We start from the raw sequence: 14,598 nt of genomic DNA on the forward strand, positions 1-14,598 counted from the left end.
CTTTAAAGCATTACTTTTCAAGAAACACAATCAAAATAATATAAAAGTTGGGGTTGTTACAATATGTTAATGCTTAAGAAGTTTTTATTGTTTGCTTTCTAGAACATTCATTCGTGTTTTAGGATGAATATTATTTCTTGTTCAAATTAAGCATACAAGGCTGAGCTAAATATTTTTTTCCAGTCCAGATGTTTATATTATTTATATTTTATGCTTAATATGAATTATTGAATTATATGCCCCATGATTTAAATGAAGTATTTGCCCTACAAGGATAAATATTACATTTAAAGACTTTAAAAGAAACAGACGATGACTAAATGAGTTTAATAAACACTGATAAGAGTTTCACTGACTATAAACAAACAAATAAATATATTTCACATTTAATATATACATTTTTCAATATTATTTTCTTTTTCAACAATGTAAAATGTAACATTTCATCTCAATGTCGATGACGCGGTGGCGCAGTGGGTAGCACGATTGCCTGACAGCAAGGATGTTGCTGGTTCGAGCTCGGCTGTGTCAGTTGGCATTTCTGTGTAGTTTCAGGAAAGGGTACACGCGGTACAGGTGAATTGGGTAAGCTAAAATTGGCTATAGTGTATGTGTGAAATTGAGAGTGTATGGGTGTTTCCCAGTGATGGGTTGCAGCTGGAAGGGCATTAGCTGCGTAAAACATATGCTTGATGAGTTGGCGGTTCATTCCGCTGTGGTGACCCCTGATTAATAAAGGTACTAAGCGGAAGAACAAATGAATGAATGAATGGATCTCAATGTCAAGAAATGCTTCTAAATCATCACATTTACACACATCTCAATTTTGTGTGGTGCGGCATTATTTAGTCGACTGATTTTGTGTGATTTTGTCTTTCTGATGTTTTTCCTGCTGTCAATGGAGCATTCCGGCGAAATGAAAAAGAAAGCTGATCCTGATTGGTCCTCGTGCATGCATTAAAAATCCTGATTGGTTTTTTTTAAATAAAAAGTCTTAAAATTTAAACAACTTATAAAGAACCGTCATATAATGTAAAGAAGTTGTCATTTGATAAGAATATGTCAATAACTCAATTTTGACAAAAATGTCAGATAGAACCTTATAATTCTAAGGTGACGATTACTCGACTGATTGTAAAAATAAATAAATAAAAAATAATAATAATACTCATTTATTTAAATCACTTAACATTATAAAAAATTTGGAATAAAATATTAAAGCAAAAAAAAAAATTAATTACCTGAAAGCTAATGCTGTTACTCGACTGATAAATGATAATATTAATAATAATTATTATTATATTTATTTATTTATTTATTTAAATTACTTCAAGTTGTTAAATAACTTTTTCTTTTACATTATTATATATAAAAAAATGGAATACAATATTAAAGCTAAAAAATACCTTAAAGCTGTTGGTGTTACTCGACTGATTGTAAAAAAATAAAATAAAATAATAATAATAAAATTATTTATTTATTTAAATGACTTAACACTGTTAAATTACATTTTTGACCTCATTATAAAATAGAAAAAGAAGCTTTGAATAAAACATTAAAAAAAGCTTAAAGTTGCTGTTACTAAACTGATAATTGTTATAATCAGATAATTCAAGTGTTATAATCAGATAATATATCAGATAATTTTGATAATTGTTACTAAACTGTAATTTTTTCAAATTAAATAATAATACTAATTTAACTTAACATTGTTAAAATACATTTTTACCTCATCATAAAATAAAATAAAAGTTTTGAATAAAATATTAAATAAAAAAATACCTTAAAGCTGTTGTTGTTTGACTGATTTATAATAATAATAATAATAATAATAATAATAATTTACCAATTTGAATGACTTAACATTGTTAAATAACATTTTTACCTCATTATAAAATGAAAAAAAATATATATTTTGAATAAAATATTAAACCAAAAAATACCTTAAATCTGTTGGTGTTGAGGTGCATGTGTGTCAGATGTCAGCAGATGGCGCCGGCGCTCTGACTGAAGAGCTCTAGTGTTCACTCAACAGTGTGCAGACGCTCTGCTGATAGAGGAATGTGTGTGTCTGTCTCCGCGTCTCTGTGGATTTGCCCCTCTTAACCTGCATGTGACATCTGACCCGCAGACGCCAGAAAGACTCGCTGACGTTCAGCCACACTGCATCATGGGAAGACACGCTTTACCTGACTCCATATCAGCTGCAATGATAACAAATGCAGAGAACTGCTCAAATCTCCTGATGGACACCAGAGATCTCCAATATATCATCTCCTGCTTCTGAAATCACACACTATACAGCGAGTGAGAAACAGTATAGGACAGAAGTAGTGTGCGTGTGTGTGTGAATTGAATAAGAAAGTAAAAAGTATCATAATAACACATGGCATCATATAAAGAGAATGTGCTGTCTCACAATAGTTCACTAATCCAAGTACCTTTTCTAGAGAGCATGTGATTTCAGACAAAATCCAACTGTGAGTTTTCCAAACTGTGCTCAGATTTGCAATCCGAAAAGATCTTGATATGAACTCAAACAGGGCTCATCAAATGATCTGAACTGCTCCATATTCAATATCATATTCAATAAATATGCTAATTAAAATGTTTATAACAAAAATATTGAGTGTTTAGCAAAGATATTACCTCAACAAATGCATTATATTAAGTCAGAGTTGAATCTGAAACGGTATGAGCAGAAACATCCAGAACCACGCAGGAAACTGGAGCAATTCAAGAGTTCACACTTAGCTGATGATTGAATATAAGCTACTTTGGCATGCTGTCCCGGGAGAGAGCCCTGAGCTCATAAGATCCTCGAGCACGGGGCTCCCTCTCGTTGCAAGGCGAGAGGGGAGATCTCGAGAACTCCCCTGCTCTAGTGATTGCTCTTAAGAGATAACTACTTAGTAGGAGCATGTCTATAGTGCCGATTTGGGTTAGTCAATTAGCTTAAGTTGCATGTTTTCGGATGGTGGGAGGAAACCAGGGAACCCCACATGAGCACGTGGAGAGCGTGCAAACTCCGCACAGAAATGTCTGCTGATTTGGTAAAGCCTGGAACCAGAGACATTCTTGCTGTGAGGCAACAGTGCTAAGCACTGGGCCACCGTATCACCCACCTAGGGAGAAGGAGGAGTAGGGGTGGAAGGGGGGATTCTTCAAAATGAAGATAGCGGTGGTACTTAACCCGGGGTATTTGTAGTAGCTTAGGAATCGTCTGATTGGTGCATTAGGAACTGGATAATGAGGATCCAGCTGCTAGCAATCACAAGCACGTGATCCTCTCGAAATTAGTTTATAAATAATCTTCACTAAAGGTGAAGTTTAACCAAAAGTGTTGCTTTAAAGTCTGCCCCTATCTCCGCCCGCTACCAGAAAATAAGTCTTTAAGGCCCCGCCCCTATCTCCGCCCGCTACCAGAAAATAAGTCTTTAAGGCCCCGCCCCTATCTCCGCCCGCTACCAGAAAATAAGTCTTTAAGGCCTGCCCCTTACTCCACCCACTACCAGAAAATAAGTCTTTAAGGCCCGCCCCTAACTCCACCCACTACCAGAAAATAAGTCTTTAAGGTCCGCCCCTAATGTTAAATGAATAGCAGTAAATTTTACTCATCATTTACTCAGCATCAAGTGGTTCCAAACTCTTAAGATTTTCATTCTTCTGTTTCTTTCTACACAAAAGAAGATATTTTTGAAAAATGTTGGAAATCAGCAACGAATATTTGTTTTTCCTACTATGGAACTCAATGGTTTTCAGCTTCCTTCAAGACATCTAATTTGTCAGACAAAAGATCCTCAAAAAGGTTTGAAACCACTCAAGGGCGAGTAAATAGTGAGTAAAATTGTAATTTTTGGGTGAACTAACCCTTACAGGTCTTTGGGTGCAAACAGAAAAGCGGGTATTAAAAACCACAGCTAACAAATTTAACCTGACGGCTCCTGAACTTTTTTGACATTTTTTAGCTTTTAAGTTAATCAGCTTCTAACTTCCTCTAACACGGTACGAGTCACGACCATACGAGCATCAAACATTTCCATGCAACTTCTCCCGAAAAAAAAAAAAACATGTACGAGCTCGTAGAACAACAAAAATTTGCTGAGATAGTCCATCCACCTCACAGGTGTGACATATCAAGATGCTGATTAGACTGCATGATTATTGCACATGTGTGCCTTAGGCCAGCCACTCTAAACTGTGCAGTGTAGGTTATGCAGCTGAATACAGTAAAGTGTCTGCATGGAAAAGATCTAAACTGAATCTTTGAACACAACTAATAAATTAACAAAAAAGTGAAGCTTTAAAAATAATTGTAATTTCTTTGTAAACATGATTTGAGATGCATACAGGATTAGTGGAAAAAAATAAGTTATTACAGTTAATTCATCAAGAATAAAAAAAAAACTTAGATCCATTGTAGTCTGTGATGAAGGACCACAGTTGGGCTAAAAAATAAACCCAAAATTGTCACATTTCAGCAAGCAACAATGGCAATACATTAAAACACCTCAGCAGGCACAGAACGTCAACATAACGTCAGATTAATGTTGTACCCCACGTCATGGGACGTTGCATTTAGGTGGAAATGAAAATTGGGTTGATGTCAGAACTCAACGTCAGATTGACGTCATTTTCCATCGTCGGACATAACTCGCATTTTGGTCACTTTCCAACGCAACCTAAAAACAACCAAATATCAACGTCTAATGAAGTTACAGCTTGTGTTTGTGTGGAGGTTACCACTATGACGTCTATTAGATGTTGGATTTTGGTTGCCATACCTGATGAATAAATGTCAATATTTGACGTCAATATGACGTTGGTTTAAGATGTTGGCTTGAGGTTGGGTTTTGGTCATTTTGCAATGCAACATAAAAACAACCAAAATATCAATATCTAATAATGTTACAGCTTGATGATGTGTGGACTTTACCACTATGACATCTATCAGATGTTGGATTTTGGTTGCCATACCTGTTGAATAAATGTCAGTATTTGATGTCAATATAATGTTGGTCTAAGATGCTGGATTTTGGTCACTTTCCAAAGCAAAAAAACAAAACAAAAAACAAAAAAACAACAACAACCAAATATTAATGCCTAATGATGTTACAGCTTAACGCTGTGTGGATGTTACGACTATGACGTCTATCAGATGTTGGATTTAAGTTGCCATATACCTGATGAACAAATGTCAGTATTTGATGTCAATATGACGTTGGTTTAAGATGTTGGCTCGACGTTGGATTTTGGTCATTTTCCAGGGCAACCTAAAAACAACCAAAGATCAACGCATGATGTTACAGCTTGATGATGTGTGGATGTTACCACTATGACATCTATCAGACATTGGATGTTGGTTGCCAAACCGGATGAATAAATGTCAGTATTTAACGCCAATATAATGTTGGTCTAAGTTGTTGGATTTTGATCACTTTCCAAAGCAACCAAAAAACAACCAAATATCAATGCCTAACGATGTTACAGCTTGACATTGTGTGGACGTTACCACTATGACGTCTATCAGACGTTGGATTTTGGTTGCCATATCTGATGAATCAATGTCAGTACTTGATATCAATATGCCGTTTTTTTTTTTAAGATGCTGAATCAATGTTGGATTTTGGTCATTTTTCAACGCAACCTAAAAACAACCAAATATCAACGTTTAATGATGTTACAATTTGACGTTGCATGGAGGTTACCACAATAGCATCCATCAGACGTTGGATTTTGGTTGCCATACCTGATGAACAAATGTCAGTATTTGACGTCAAGAAGACGTTGGCTTTTGGTAACTTTCCAACACGACTTAAAAATCAATCAAATATCAACGCCTAATGATGTTACAGCTTTACGTTGTGTGTACGTTACCAATATGACGTCTATCAGATGTTGGATTTTAGTTGCCATATATCTGATGAATAAATGTCAGTATTTGATGTCAATATGACGTTGGTTTAAGATGTTGGCTCGACGTTCGATTCTGGTCATTTTCCAGGGCAACCTAAAAACAACCAAATATAAACGCATGATGTTACAGCTTGATGTTGTGTGGACGTTTCCACTATGACTTCTATCAGACATTGGATATTGGTAGCCAAACCTGATGAATAAATGTCAGTAATTAATGTCAATATGACGTTGGCTTAAGATGTTGAATCAACGTTGGATTTTGGTCATTTTCCAACACAACCTAAAAACAACCAAATATCATCTAATGACATTACAAATTGACGTTGCATGGACGTTACCACTATAACCTCTATCAGACGTTGGATTTTGGTTGCCATACCTGATGAATAAATGTCAATATTTGACGTCAATATGACGTTGGTTTAAGATGTTGGCTCGATGTTGGATTTTGGTAATTTTCTAGGGCAACCTAAAAACAACCAAAGATCAACGCATGATGTTACAGCTTGACATTGTATGGACTATACCACTATGACATCTAGCACATATTGGATTTTGGTTGCCATACCTGATGAATAAATTTTAAGTACTTGATGTCAATATGACGCTGGTTTAAGATGTTGAATCAACGTTGGATTTTGGTCATTTTCCAACGCAACCTAAAAACAACCAAATATCAACATCTAATGATGTTACAGCTTTACGTTGTGTGTACGTTACCAATATGACATCTATCAGACGTTGGATTTTGGTTGCCATACCTGATGAACAAATGTCAGTATTTGACGTCGATATAATGTTGGCTCGATGTTGGATTTTGGTCGTGATTGAACATCAAAATAACGTACATTGAATTTTGGTCGCGACATCACGATCTAAATCAAACCTAAAATATACATCTTACGACGTTGTGTCTCTGCTGGGAATAAGTCACCTTGAAAACAACAAATAAGAAATTACATTCAATTGCTAAACATTTAGTTAAAGATAACCCAGTCAGGATGCTCCCTATGTAGGCGTCTCACTAGGGCTGGAAATGACCCACATGTGTGTTGTTTTGTTGAGCTCCTGAAATGCCACAGTGTGTGTTTTGCCGGACTGCTTGCATTTAGGACTCCTCTACGGCTTTAACGATCTTCTACATTTCAAAGGCTTGTTTAGAAATCTGATCTGCGCCGAGCTTCACACACACACAAGCTGTTTTTAAATCACTCCTTCACGTGGCAGTGTAAACAAACGTTAGTTTGGCCTGTGTTACACAGTTAACACACACACAGACCAGCCGCAGACACACACTGTCATCTGTCTTGCAACACAGACCATCCATCACAGCAGCGGAGTCGACATGTCTGACACACACACTCTCACTTTTCACACACACACTCACATGAACACACACACAAACACACACTGATTCGATGCGCTGGATGATGATGTCATGGCACGAGCTGTCTGGAGACAAATGCTAATACTTGAAACACTCTGAAACGTCCGGCAGTGTTTGACTGATTCCTCAAATCATGTGTGTGTGTGTGTGTTTAAGAAGATTTTGCAGAGAGATGCTATCAGCTCAATAGCTTTCTGACCATTACCAGTCTGCAAATGTAAACGGACAACTGTCAAAAGTAATGCGCCAGTGAAGTATGGAGTGCCTCAAGGATCCGTCTTAGGCCCCTTGCTATTCTCAATATACATGCTGCCCCTGGGAGAGGTTATTAGAAGGCACGGGATTAGCTTTCACTGCTATGCTGATGATAGTCTTCTATGCCGGTGACAGTCTTCTCTCTTTCGTTTTGCTATTTTAAAATCTGCGTAAGGAAGAGATACTCCGCCCTTATTGGTCAATGTCAACCATGTGACAGAAAACATCAAAAGAGAGAAAGAAAAATATACAGTTGGAGTCAGAATTATTAGCCCCCTTCAGATTTTTCCCCCAGTTTCTTTTTAACGGAGATTCAAGAGTTCACACTTAGCTGATGATTTACAAAGCTTATTTGGCATGCTGTCCCGGGAGAGAGCCCCGAGCTCAAGGGCTCCTCGAGCCCGGGGCTTCCTCCCGTTGGCAGAGCAAGAAGGGAGCCTGAGCTCGGTGGATCTCAGAACTCCCCTGCCGCTGTAGCTAAGGGAACGTAAGGAATTAGACAAGCTTGATTGTTAAGTATGTTGAATGTCTTTGGATGGTGGGAGGAAACCGGAGAACCCGGGGAAAACCCACGCGGACACGGGAAGGACATACAAACTCCCCACAGAAACACTCACCGGTCCTATCGAACTAGGACCGGCAGTATTCTTGCTGTGTGGTTCACAGTGCTAACCACTGGACCGCCGTGCCGCCCAATTGCAGGTAAAGGAGGAGAATAGGGGAGGAGGGGGGTTTCTTCCAAACGAAGATAAAGTGAACTGAAAACTTAGACTATTTATGGTGCCTTAGGGCTCATATGATTGGAAGATTAGTGATTAGCAAATGCGAGACTGGACGTGATAAATCATAAGCACGTGATCCTCTCGAAATTAGTTTATGAATAAACTTCACGAAGATTTTTAGAATACATTTCTAATCATAATAGTTTTAATAATTCATTACTAATAACTGATTTATTTTGTCTTTGCCATGATGACAGTAAATAATATTTGACTAGATATTTTTCAAGACACATCTATACAGCTTAAAGAGACATTTCAAGGCTTAACCAGGTTAATTAGGTTAACTAATTAACTTATTGTATAACAATGGTTTGTTCTGTAGACCAGTGGTACTCAAACTTTTTTCATCAAGTACCACCTCAGAAAAAAATTCTCTCTCCAAGTACCACCAAAATGAGCAGTATTGAAATTCAGTAATGTAGTAGGCCCAGTAAAGCAGCTACAACTCTGCACAGTAAAAAGAAATGTGGCAGATTACCCCAGAAATATAGGCTATATGTCATATATGGCATATTATATACATCATTTTTGATAAATTTTGAAATGTATTTAGCATGTACATGACATATTTCATTCCTCCACGTACCACTAGAAGGAAGCCCGCGTACCACTAGTGGTACACGTACCACAGTTTGAGAACCACTGCTGTAGACTATCCGCTTGTTAAGTGGTGACATGTTTGTGACGCATGTAATACTGTTTCCGTGTCCAAGAAGCCACTCATTTGACTGGAGAAATCATTCGTTTATGATCACGTTTTATTCCTATCACACATTAAAGTTAATTTTACATAAAGTCATAGTGTACACAACAATCTCTCGGCTTGCTGCATAACAAATACCAAAAATGTTACAATTTATAAAAAAGTTAATCACTTTCTGGCCATCGGATATTAGGCATTGACATATATACTGCGATCGTGATTTTCGAAAGTATTAAATCGCTTTGTAAACGTTTATTATTACCATTTCACGAGTCTCCCCATTCAGTTGAAGAGAGCGCTTGGACCCGGAAGCCGCTTCGCGTGACGTCACACTTAACAAGCGGATTGAAAAAGAAATATTGCTGAGGAGGGTTAAAAATTTTGACCTTAAAATGGTTTTTAAAAAATTAAAACTGTTTTTATTCTAGCCTAAATAAAACAAATAAGACTTTTTCCAGAAGAAAAAAATATTATAGGAAATACTGTGAAGTATTCTTTGCACTATTAAACATCATTTTGGAAATTTTTGGGAAAAAAACTAAATAAAAAAATAATACCAAAATAGCAAATAATTTTGACTGCTCATTTGGGCCACACTGACACTGTTTGTCCATTTGTGTAAATTGCGGCAAAAAGGAGTTGAATGTTTTTTTTTTTATTATTTTATTTATTATTACAGTAATTGTTTTTATAAATTTGTTTGTGTTTTAATAAATCTCTTTCATTATCTTTTAAAATACTAATTTTAGTCTTTCTTCTCATATTAAAATCTAATTGTGTGTTTTTTTGTGAACGCATATATGTATTATTATGTATTAAATAATCACTTTACAATTTTAGGGCGTCACGGTGGCGCAGTGGATAGCACGATCGCCTAACAGCAAGAAGGTCGCTGGTTCCAGCCCCAGTTGGCATTTCTGTGTGGAGTTTGCATGTTCTCCCCGTGTTGGTGTGGGTTTCCTCTGGGTGCTCCGGTTTACTCTATTTAAATAAATTAAATTAAATTAAAATAAATTGTGCTAATTGAACAAACTCAATTTTTTAATTAATAGTGTTTGGTGTGAATGCAAGAGTGGATGGGTGTTTCCCAGTGTTGGGATGCGGATGGAAGGGCATTCCCCTGTGTCAAACATGCGACCCCTGACACACATTTACTTTGTCTTTTTTATTTCTCATCTTTGACTTTTATTTAAATACTTTTTAAAATTATTATTATTATAACTGTGACGAAATCTCAACTAAAACTAAATATATATTAAAGAATTTTACTGCACACCTTCCAGCCAATCAGAATCAAGAATTTCAGAGCATGAAATAATACTTATTTATTTGTTTTTGCCTCTTCTCAGTAAGTACTCATTTACTGCACATTACTTATTTTGTATACATTATAAATTTTTACACAAGTTACTTTTTTTTCTGGTACACAACTGTTCTTTAGTATTATTTACTTACTTTATTTATAGTTCTACCAGGAAGACTGAGATGTTACGTCATTCATATTAATTATCTCGTCAGCCTATAACAACCAAGCAAGCCATGTATATAAGTATATAATTTGCTGTATTCAGGTGACGTTGCGGAAGTTTCCCTCCATCCTCCCCATCACTACCACCACCACCAGGTCGGCCTCGTCTCCACTCAGGGGGTTGGCTTCACCTTGCCTACATCTTCAGGCAGGATCTGCCAGCTCATCCAGAGTTCTGCACTATAGACGGGGCTTACGCTAAAGAACTTTTTAAAAGGACCGTACCAAATTTGCATTCATGCAAACAATTCACAATAAATGTTCATATGTTTATCTGCCTCCTAAAGTCTTTCTGGTAGAACTGATATTATATTAATATCACTTTGTATATTGAAATTTGTATATATTCATTTACTTTGTCTCCCTTTTGAACTTTTATGTCCATTTATTATTATATATATATATATATATTTTTTTTTTTGAGCTTCTTACTAAACTTTTTTTGTTTCATTAATAAAATAACTTATTAAATAGCCATATTTTTTAAAGTTGCATTAAATAATTGTTTCTTCACTTGTTTTTAACTTAATAAAAAGTTAAAATTAAATGTATAAAATTAAAAAATAGATATGATAGTAATAATAAAAGCTTAATACTTAACATGCACAGCTAATTCAAAATGCTCTATTTATACAAATGTTTCCGTCAAGACAATTGAGTGCAACAAAATGAAGCGAATGGAGAGAGAGAGAGAGAGAGCAAAGCAAACTGTTGTGCTGTTATTACTGACCCCGGTGGCCGCTTAATTGATTTAGTGAGTTTCTCTCCCACTGTTCCTCAATGTTTTGCTGCTGTATAGTGTCTGTTTGGCTGGATTTCGCAGCTCATTACACTGGCTCCAGTTCAGTCTGTGCGTCTGGATGTGTCATATCTGCAGGATTACATGCTGCACAAAGGCTCCGCTGCATCTCCGGCTGATTTTACTTTCATTCTGACGTGCTAACGAGTCTCTGGGAGAAAGAAAAGGAGACCATGCCGTTAGTTTCGTCTGATGACCTTCTTTTAAAAGGACAAAACACTTAAAAAACGATAGTTTCAGCCTCATGTCTTCACAAGCCTGCATGAATCTCTTGCTCTGTTCCTGTGAAACACTAAAGAAAATTCACCTTTCAACTCAAATGAGGCAATCAAAAAGCAAATAAAGCACACGGAAAAAAAAATATTCAAAGATGATTCCTTGGATATACTTAATTTTTTTAAGTTAAGTGGTTGTAAACAATTTATTTATGTTGAATTTAAACAAACAAATTAAGTTGAACATTATTAAACTTACTTTGTTTGTTTAAATTCAACACATAAATTGTTTGCAACAGTTCTGCATGCAACACTTTTTTCAGTGCATCTGTAAAAAACGCTGGGTTCCACACAATCTATTTGTGTTGGAACAACATGAAGGAATTGAGTTAACTTATGAGTTTTAACAAATTTATGTTCATGGAACAAAGCAATTAATATGTCACAAAAAATCAAGAAATGGGTTGTTTCTTAAATAAGTGGTTTAAACAAACAGCAAAATGTCGTTTGTTATAGTGCACACTGTAAAAATTGCTGCGTTCCACACAATCGATTTGTGTTGAGAGAATATGAAAAAGAGCAAAGTTAACGTTAGTTTTTACAAATTTACGTGGATTGAAAATAACACAATTAAGTTGTCGCAATAAACTCAAGAATTGTGTTCATTTAAAATGTCATGTTTTGAGTGTAGTCGTCACGGTGGCACAGTCGGTAGCACAATCGCCTCACAGCAAAAAAGTCGCTCCGGCTGCGTCAATTGCCATTTTTGTGTGGAGTTTGCATGTTCTCCCAGTGTTTGTGTGGATTTCCGCCGGGTGCTCCTGTTTCCCCTCACTGTCCAAAAACATGTGGTATAGGAGAATTGGTTAAGCTAAATTCCGCAGTGGCGACCCCACATAAAAAAAGGGACTAAGCCCAAAAGAAAATGAATGAATGAATGAATGACAGGTGAATTGGATGAGCTAAATTGACCATAGCCGATGTGTATGAACGAGTGTGTAGTGTGTATGAATGTTTCCCAGTGACGGGTTGCAGCTGGAAGGGCATCCGCTGCGTAAAAAATGTTCTGGATAAGTTGGCAGTACATTCCGCTGTGGCCACTCCAGATTAATAAAGGGACTAAGCCGACAAGAAAATGAATGAATGATTTGAGTGTACACTGTAAAAATGCTGCACACAATGGGCTATATGCACAGCTAATGTTTTTCAGCCAATGATAAACTTCCGGTGAGAGCTTTATCAGACCATTTTCATAAGGTTGCTTTTTACAACATCAATGTTGTAATGTAATTACAAAACATTTAGTTAAATAGACGTCAGCATACATTTGGTTGTTAAATCATTAAAGAGGCGAAAGCCCTTTTAAACGCAGGTGCAGTCATTAGCAGCAGGCTAGCGCAGAAATTCTATTAAAAATACTGGGGTAAAATTAATTTCCATATTTCACGGGAAAAATATAATTTAATGCAGTCCTTGTTTGGTCTGAGACCCACTTTATATACGTATTTCAGCCAGGTGGTAATGATCGCTCCTTTATTTTTTTAAATAAATCAGATCTTTAATGCAGCAATTTTGTATGGGATGACAATTCACCAGAAGCCTGACAGAAATTTAGTTGACTTGTTACCCATTTAGTGGACTGAACATAAAACAATTACGTTTCTCGCAAACAAATTCAAGAATTGCATTGTTTCAGCTCATTTTAAATAAGTAGTTTGAACAAACAGCAAAACATCATTGTTTTTAAGTGTTTATTAACAATTATAACTGAAATTAGAATGATAACCCTGAACTCTTCATCAATATACAGAATTCCCAACACTATCATAACATTCAGATTTATTTTCGTTTATTATATTAAATATATCATTATTTATATTAAAACGTTTATTACATACTTGGATGTGATTTCTGGGAAAATAACATGTGTTTTTTTCATTTTTAAGTACACGTTATGCAAGATAGCTGTACACTGTAAAAAATCTGTTTATCAACAGTTTCTGCATTTTGTGATTTACAGATGTTTTCTGTTTATTTACAGTTGTGAATTGCATTATGAGATGTCAAACTTTGATCCGTTGACTTTTTTTATTAAAAAAAAATTTAACTTTTCTTTTTTTCAGTTTCTTTACTCCAGTCTTCAGTCGCATGATCCTTCAAAAATCAACCTAATATTAATTATTATTATTATTATTATTATTATTAATAATAATGGTGATAGTAATAAAAGCAATAATGACTGGAGTAATAATGTCATTTAAAACTACATACAATAAGTAATAAATAAATATGTAATAAGTATTTAATAATTTAACATTTTTACTTTTTTTAAATGCCGCCTTTATGAACAGAATCATTTTCTGGAAAAAAAAAAAAAAAACTGACCCCAAACTTTTGACCCATAGTTTATGTCCGTGTGTGTGTGTGTGTGTGTGTGTGTGTGTGTGTGTGTGTGCGTGTGTGTGTGTGTGTGTGAGAGAGAGAGAGAGAGGATTTTGAATTTTCAACACACCTGATAACCCATAAACTCTAAATTTTCATCCCAAATTTGACATAAAACTCATTTGTAACACCAAATCTTTTCAAAACACAAACGATCACCCATTGTTTTGTAAGACTGAAAATCAATTAAATTCTGGATTTCACCAAGGTAAAAAAAAAATGTTTTTAAACAGCCACTTGAGTTTTGCTCAACTTGTACTTTTCTAATGTCAAAAATTGCCATTTTTGCTTGACTCAAAAGAAAATTTAATAACTGACGAAAAAAAAACGATGTTTACGTGTATAATTATAACCACAAATGAACGTTTCCAAAGAAAATGTCTCGCCAAAACAAGCAAACAAATTAGTTAAGAGAGAGAGAGAGAGAGAGAGAGAGAGAGAGAGACACTATATTTTCTTAAATAAAAAATTGCCATAGAGACAGAATTTACAGTAAGAAAGAAAGAAAGAAAAAAACATTCTCCACTTCTTCTGTTTCTCTTGTAAATAATATCATTTAAGCTTATAA

General features: G+C 35.5%; 1 protein-coding gene across 2 annotated transcripts in view; it reads right to left on the reverse strand.

Moving 5' to 3' along the window:
* Positions 1 to 14,598, reverse strand: part of LOC101883776 (uncharacterized) — a 191,970-nt gene that overhangs the window by 31,699 nt on the left and 145,673 nt on the right. The window contains exon 3 of one of the 2 annotated variants that reach the window (XM_073944112.1): positions 1,944 to 2,204. The gene's annotated coding sequence lies outside the window, so the exon portion shown is untranslated. Of the gene's footprint in view, positions 1 to 1,943; positions 2,205 to 11,304; positions 11,525 to 14,598 lie in introns of both variants that reach the window. The other variant, XM_073944111.1, reaches the window with a different exon arrangement.

Source organism: Danio rerio, chromosome 3 (assembly GCF_049306965.1).
Source record: "Danio rerio strain Tuebingen ecotype United States chromosome 3, GRCz12tu, whole genome shotgun sequence".
In the NCBI taxonomy this organism is placed as follows: Eukaryota; Metazoa; Chordata; class Actinopteri; order Cypriniformes; family Danionidae; genus Danio; species Danio rerio.